The sequence below is a fragment of the Nicotiana tomentosiformis genome, chromosome 9 (assembly GCF_000390325.3).
Source record: "Nicotiana tomentosiformis chromosome 9, ASM39032v3, whole genome shotgun sequence".
Taxonomy (NCBI): Eukaryota; Viridiplantae; Streptophyta; class Magnoliopsida; order Solanales; family Solanaceae; genus Nicotiana; species Nicotiana tomentosiformis.
Window position 1 is genome coordinate 12,733,528 of NC_090820.1, and position 6,775 is coordinate 12,740,302.

Genomic DNA, 6,775 nt, shown 5'->3' on the forward strand with positions numbered 1-6,775 from the left:
TAAAATCAGAATCAATAACACACCGGGAACGAGTTCTTCAAGGCATGGCTCCACCACCGTCTTTTCACCGGCCGACCGAGATGAGGAAGCAGTCTCTTTCTGAGGAACAGTTTTAGATATCTTGGCCATCTAGGTTTTCAAAGAACAAAGAAGACGGGAAATTGAAATATTTCGGTGTTTGATGAAGAACAAAGAACTTTTCAGAACCTGAAAATAGATAATTTTGGAGTAGACGAAGAACTGTGAAAGATAGAATGAGAAGAGTTGAAAGTAAAAGTTTAAAACGGTGAAGGAAGGGGACTATTTATAGATTTGGAAATGACGGTTCAAAATCTGCAGTGGCCGACCATCGTCTGACGCACATTTAATGCATTGGTAACTAAACCGACGGGACATTTGGCACATACGTCATAACCGGGCTCGATGCAGACGTCAGTGTATATCTAGTCATATCGTTGAAAAATCATATCGTTTCTCGCCACATTCTTTCTGAGAAACGAGGGGACTATATGTATATGATCAAATCCGAATTTGCCCTTCAGGTAATTAATTGAGGTTGGAACATGATGAATCGAGGGTCGTCATTGTAACATCGAGATAAGAAGTAAAGCCAGGTTATCGAGTTCAAGATTGAGGGACCGATCAATATCGAGCTCGAGTCAATATTGAGCTATGATATGAAGTAGTTTTATCGAGCTCAAGAGCCAGAGACCGATCAATACCGAGCCCGGGTCAATATCGAGCTCGAGTCAATATCGAGCTCGAAATTCGGAGATCGACCAATACCAAAATCGAGCTAAGAGACAAAGAGCCGTTGCAGCCACACTTAGGGAGAGAATCTCGGCGGAAATTAAGAAAAAGCTAATTAACTAATCTATCATGGGACCCCCATTATGTATTTTTTATTATATCTAAAATAGAATTTTTCACTATATTAAGAGTGGGTATCATTTCTGTAAGCAGGATCCAGGGAGAAGCGTACATTGATACACTCTCATATTCAGAAATTATTGAGATTTACACACATATAGTAAAGATTGTCCTTTTTGGGGCTTTGGACATTGATTTATCTTGCTTATTTATAAATTATTTTCTACTCAATTTGATTTGTATTTTATTCCTTTATACAGTCAATATTCGATATGTTTTTACTTACTTTTCCAATTCGTACCAAGTTATACCACGTATCCTTAGAACTACGTATAAATTCAACTCTAGCCGTTTTTCGGGTAAAATATATATATATATATATATATATATATATATATATATATATATATATATATATATATATATATATATTAGTGATGACTTAATTATTGACTGCTATTATTTGGCTATTACTGGCTTCCCCATTTTCCATTTTCTTTAATTTCATCCCTTAACTTGATTTAGTTCAATTGATTACTGAGGGTAAGTTAAGCGAGATTTTTGAAGACATCTGATTAATCAACATATTATTTTTTGAAAGAAATTATTAAACTAGTTAAAAGCCATAAGAAATTCAATTATTAATGCAAGTTCTGTAATTGAAAATATTTCTCTACCAAGGAAAAGAAACCCTAAGAACTAAAATACAATCTACTTTTTATTATTTTTGGGCGTGCTAATAAAGTCTCCTATTAATAGTTGAAAAAATTTGAAAACATATTTCTTTGTTTGATAAAATATCTCTTTCTTGTTCCGTTACACGAGAACACCTTAATCTTGGTGTCCACTGTTCAGTTATTTAAGTTCTGCATCGATTTCATAATCTTCTTGCCTCTATACTGATTATATGATATAGGATGTGTTCGGTACGAAAGTAAATATTTTTTTGAAATTATTTTTTAATTTTTTTATATTTGATTGGCTTAAATTTTTTGGAAAATATTTTACTCATTAACTCATTTTTCTCTAATAAAAATATTTTTGAATTTTCTTTTTCAACTTTTCTCACCCTATTCTCCACTCCCACTAACAGGGGCGGAGACACAAGCCGACATACGGGTTCGGTCGAACCCAGTAGCTTTTGCTCAAATAGTGTATTTAGTGTTTAGAATTCATTAAATATGTACAAATATTAAATTTAGAACACAGCCACGAACACTTGCAATCATCGTTCTAAAATTCAGAATCCATAAGGTTGAAATCATGGCTCCGCCTCTGCCCTCCAACCCCACCCACCACCCCTCCGCTGGTGCCTCTTCATTTAACTACTTAGACTCGAGCGACCATATCCTTTCAACTCATGGGTGATTTGCTCGTATCTGTTATGACTCGTGTCTCTTTTAATGCATCTCTCTGGCTGTCATTTTTTTAGTGATCCACGTGCCTTACCATATCAGCCACATATTTAATTTTACGTGTAATATTTATTTTTACCAATACAGATAGTCCCCCACTTACCAATTATTCAGTAATTGAATATTTGGGAAGTGGATCATATTTATGGCGAGAATTTTTTGCCGTCGTTTCTCATGTATCATTGTGTCTTCTTCATAACCAACGCATCGTATGTCACTTCCATTTAATGCATATGACACGTGGCATTCATTGATTGGCTCTGTAACTCTTCAGCGAGTTTTAGGGCTTTTTTGCGGCTGTGTGAGTCACGGAGTGACTGTTTCATTATGACGTTTCCATCATGACCCTCTTTACATGACGGTTGCTTCTTCGTATAAATACCTCATTTGCCTTTATTTTTACGAAAAACCTTTCTACAGTGTTCTTCGTTCATAATAGTTCTTGTTTATCAGTACATATTACCTTCTTATACAACTATGTCATCTCCAAATCCTGATCCTCGTAAAGTAGTTATAGTAGATGAACTTTCCCCTTCATCTGCTCCTATCAGAAGTAGAAGAGGTGGCAGGTTACGTAGTTTAGGGTCTGTATCTATCAGTGGTTCTTCTTCTCAACCCAGTATTACTACCCCTTCGTCTTCTAGAACTAGGACTTCTTCTTCTCATAGATCTTCTGCTAGAAATAGGGATTCTAGTGAACCGCTTCGTGAACCCACTGTTGATGAGATTATTCCCGCTGAACTTTCCTTCTTTACTGATAGAGAATCGATTAGAAATCAAGTTACTTTCATGACTTCTCATGATCATGTTGATATTTACCCTTCCCAGATTACCGAGGGCTTGATTTCTCTTGTGCGAAAAGAATGTCATTGGCAATTCGATTTCCCAATTTTAGTCCCTAATGCAAATCAAAGGATCACTTCATACAAAGCTGGTTATTCTTTTGTTTATATATATCCCTTTACATTAGGCTTCAGACCACCTATCGACCAATCGTCATAGAATTTTATCGTTTTTTCAACGTTTGCTTAAGACAGATTGGCCCTATTGTATGGAGAGTTGTGGCATGCTCGAGATACTTGTCAAACTTGGCCTCTTTACCCTTTACCTTCTACCATTTTATTCATCTTTATTTCCCCAAGTTATTTCGTTCTGGGGTTTTTACTCTAGTGGCCAGGAGTAAGAGGGTTTTAGTGAGCCCTAAAGATGACAAAGATCGTGGTTGGTATGCTCGATTCATTATTGCTCCCACAAGCGGGTTAGTGGGCGAAGAGAACATGCCTTTTCCAGAAAAGTGGAACTTTGCACGTAAGTTTCTTTTCAGATTTTTTCCTTCTCTTCTTTTTTTGTGAAGAACCTGCAATCTCGTGACCGTTTTTCTTTTCTTTTGTTTTTTTAGCAACCATGGAAGCTGTTGAGGAGATTCCAAACTTCCGTGGTTGGGTAAAAACATTGTTAACTGTTGCTCCTATGAAAGAAAGGTCCTGGAAGTACCTTTCTAATAGGTTTGGTTGGAAAGTGAAGACTCATGGTATCTTTCTCTTCTACTTTCTACCTTACTTCCATACTAAAAAAATTTTACTAACTCCTCTCTTTACTAGGATTTCCCATTCGAGGTTTGAGTGCCGCATCTATTGCTGCTTAGAGACTCTCTCTATCGATGGCTCAAGAGATGATCTTGAGTTCCTCATCAAAAAGAAAAACTGATAGAGCACACAGTTTCGAGGGTGAAGAGGAATGGGATAAAGGCTCGTTAGTTCATAAGCCTCGAGCTAGGAGACGTGTCATTTCGGATGACGAAGCTACTCCTCCTCCCAGTTCTATTCCCATGCACAAGCTCGAAGGTGCTACCTTAGTGAGCTCTGATGAAGAGATGCCTGCCGCACCCCGTGACTTTACAGAATAACTTTTTTCTCGTGGGTTTGATAATGAAGACTTCGGCTTTGTTTTTGAGGAAACTCCTCTTGCCTTTTTTTCTGTATCTGTTCCAGTTGATCTTCAGTTCCCCGCACCTGTTGCTGCTACCACTGCTTCGCCCGTGGCTATTTTGACTCCCTCAACTGCCCCTACTGTTACAACTTTTCATGTTGAAGTTGGTTCTTCCAGTAACAGTAGGGTAATGAAAAGAGTTACCATCGAGGTTCCTGAGGATGGTAATCTTCTGAAGAAATCTGGCCACGGTGATGTATGGCTGAAACCATTGATTGGCCCAGTTGAGAAGTCCAAATTGGAAAGCCACGGTTCTTTAACGTGGATGAATGATATTGTACATTCATCTTTAAAGGTATAAGCCTTAGCTTTTTATTTTGCATGTGATTTCCTTTTCATCTATATTTGATAATCATATTTTCCTTTTCATTGTGTAGATCAACCTAATTGGAACGGAGATGATGAAGAGGATCGTCCATACTGAGTAGTTAATGAACGACTATCGCACCAAATCGGATAACTGGAAGGAATAGTTCGAAGGTCTTCAACTTCAGAAAGAAGTCCTAGAGGAAGAAAAGTGTACCTTGGAGCAGCAGGTGAAGGTAATGGCAACAGAGTTGGCAGTTGAGAAAGCCTCATCCAGTCAAGCGGGTAAAGATAAAGACCTTCTCGATTCTTCATTTGCTGAGAAGCTTTCCAAAACCACTGAAGAAATTAGGGGTTTGAAGGAACTGTTGAACCAAAAAGGAGTTTACACCAGGGAGCTTGTTCAAACGCTCACCCAAACTCAAGAAGATCTCTGTGCGTCTTCTAACAAAGTTCAGTTCTTAGAGAGGTCTCCTGCCCCCCTTACAGGCTTCTTATGATGCTGCTTTGAATGAGAAGGAGGAGCTAAGAACTGAGATTGGGCAGTGGGAGAGGGATTATGAAGCCCTTGAAGACAAGGCTATTGTTGACGTTAGTTGGACTTTCTTGGACACGCGCCTCAAAACTTTAATGGATGCAAGCCAGGAAGGCTTTGACTTAGCTGCTGAAATTGCAAAAACTAAAGAAACTATTGAGAAAACTCAGCAGAGTCAAATCTTTTCTTCACCTGAGGTCGGCATTCCCAAGGGTGATGAACTTACTCCTGGTGAAGCTATTATTCAACCCTCCTCTGCTCAAGTCGTTCCCTCTGCTGCTGATGATGCCAACTTGAATCCTTCTGATAATACTGGTTCAGATCCTTCCCCACAGTGAAAGTTTGATTGAAAAGTTTGAAGTGTTATTTTTTTTTTATTGGTAGAAGTTTACCCCTGGTCCGTTTTAGGGTTTGGTAATGATTTGGAAAGTTTTACCCCTGGTCTATTTTGTGGTTTTGTATAAAACAATTCGGTTGGAACTAAGTTTATACTTAGTTTTAACCCAAGTTATTATAATATTACTTTTCGAGTTTTTGTTCAACTCTTATAATATCTTATTTTGAGTTTCTGTACTACTCTCTTATTATGCATTTAAAAATACTTCAATACTCCGTTACTTTTTGAACAGGCACGAATTATAAAAGAGGGCCCTTTTATAAATGACACTTAATGAAGAAGACATCTCAACTTCATATTGATGTAAACATACGAAAGAAGGAATAGGAACACACATGTTTCTTTGAATAATTTGAGGAAGTTTGGTATTGTTTGAACTTCCAAACTGTATAATACTTTACACGTATTCAAGTATCATCTACAACTCTTTCGTAACTGTTTTTCTTATAATAGATTTTACAAAATTCAAGGGTATATCTTGCAACCCATGACTAAATATTGCCTTTAACCTACATATTCGTAAGATTTTGTAATTTACATCCACGAGTGTGCTTGTGTGTTTGCTCATAACTTTCGATTTGTTGGGTAGATTGCCTCAGGCTTGACTCGAATTCTGACTTTTTCAGTCTTCTTTGCCTTTCATATATATAGTCCCCCAAGTGTTAGAGCTTTGAAGTATGAAATCTCGAGCACTTGATTATTCCTTCCACGTGGTTCATTTCTTGGAAAGGAAAAACATACGGGACTCGGAGGTATATATAATTTAGATGATGACTGCTTAACCCTTTATATTTCCATCAGAAAGGCTGAAACCCTAGACAGGGAATAATGTTTCTTTCACGTGTCTTTCAGGTCTAATATCATCATTTGGTGTGGGCTAACTTTTGGCCTATCATCTAAAATTATTAGTATAATTTTAACTATACAAAACAAAAATTGTAATTGAACGATACTTGGCCGTGGGTATTTCGTTTGCTTAGAAATAGTATTTCTTTAAATGAACAGCATTCCAACTCGAGGGTAAAACCTTGCCATCCATGGTTTCTAACTCATAGGTACCTTTTCCAGCGATACCTCAAACTTTATAGGGTCCTTCCCAATTTGGATTTAACTTTCCTGCTCCGGTTATTTTCATTTATTGGAAAACCTTTTTAAGAACGAAGTCCCCAATTTTGAAATACCTGAGGTAAGACTTTCTATTGTAATATCGTTCTATGATTTGCTTTTGTGCTGCCATCCGTATTAAAGCTGCTTCTCTTCTTT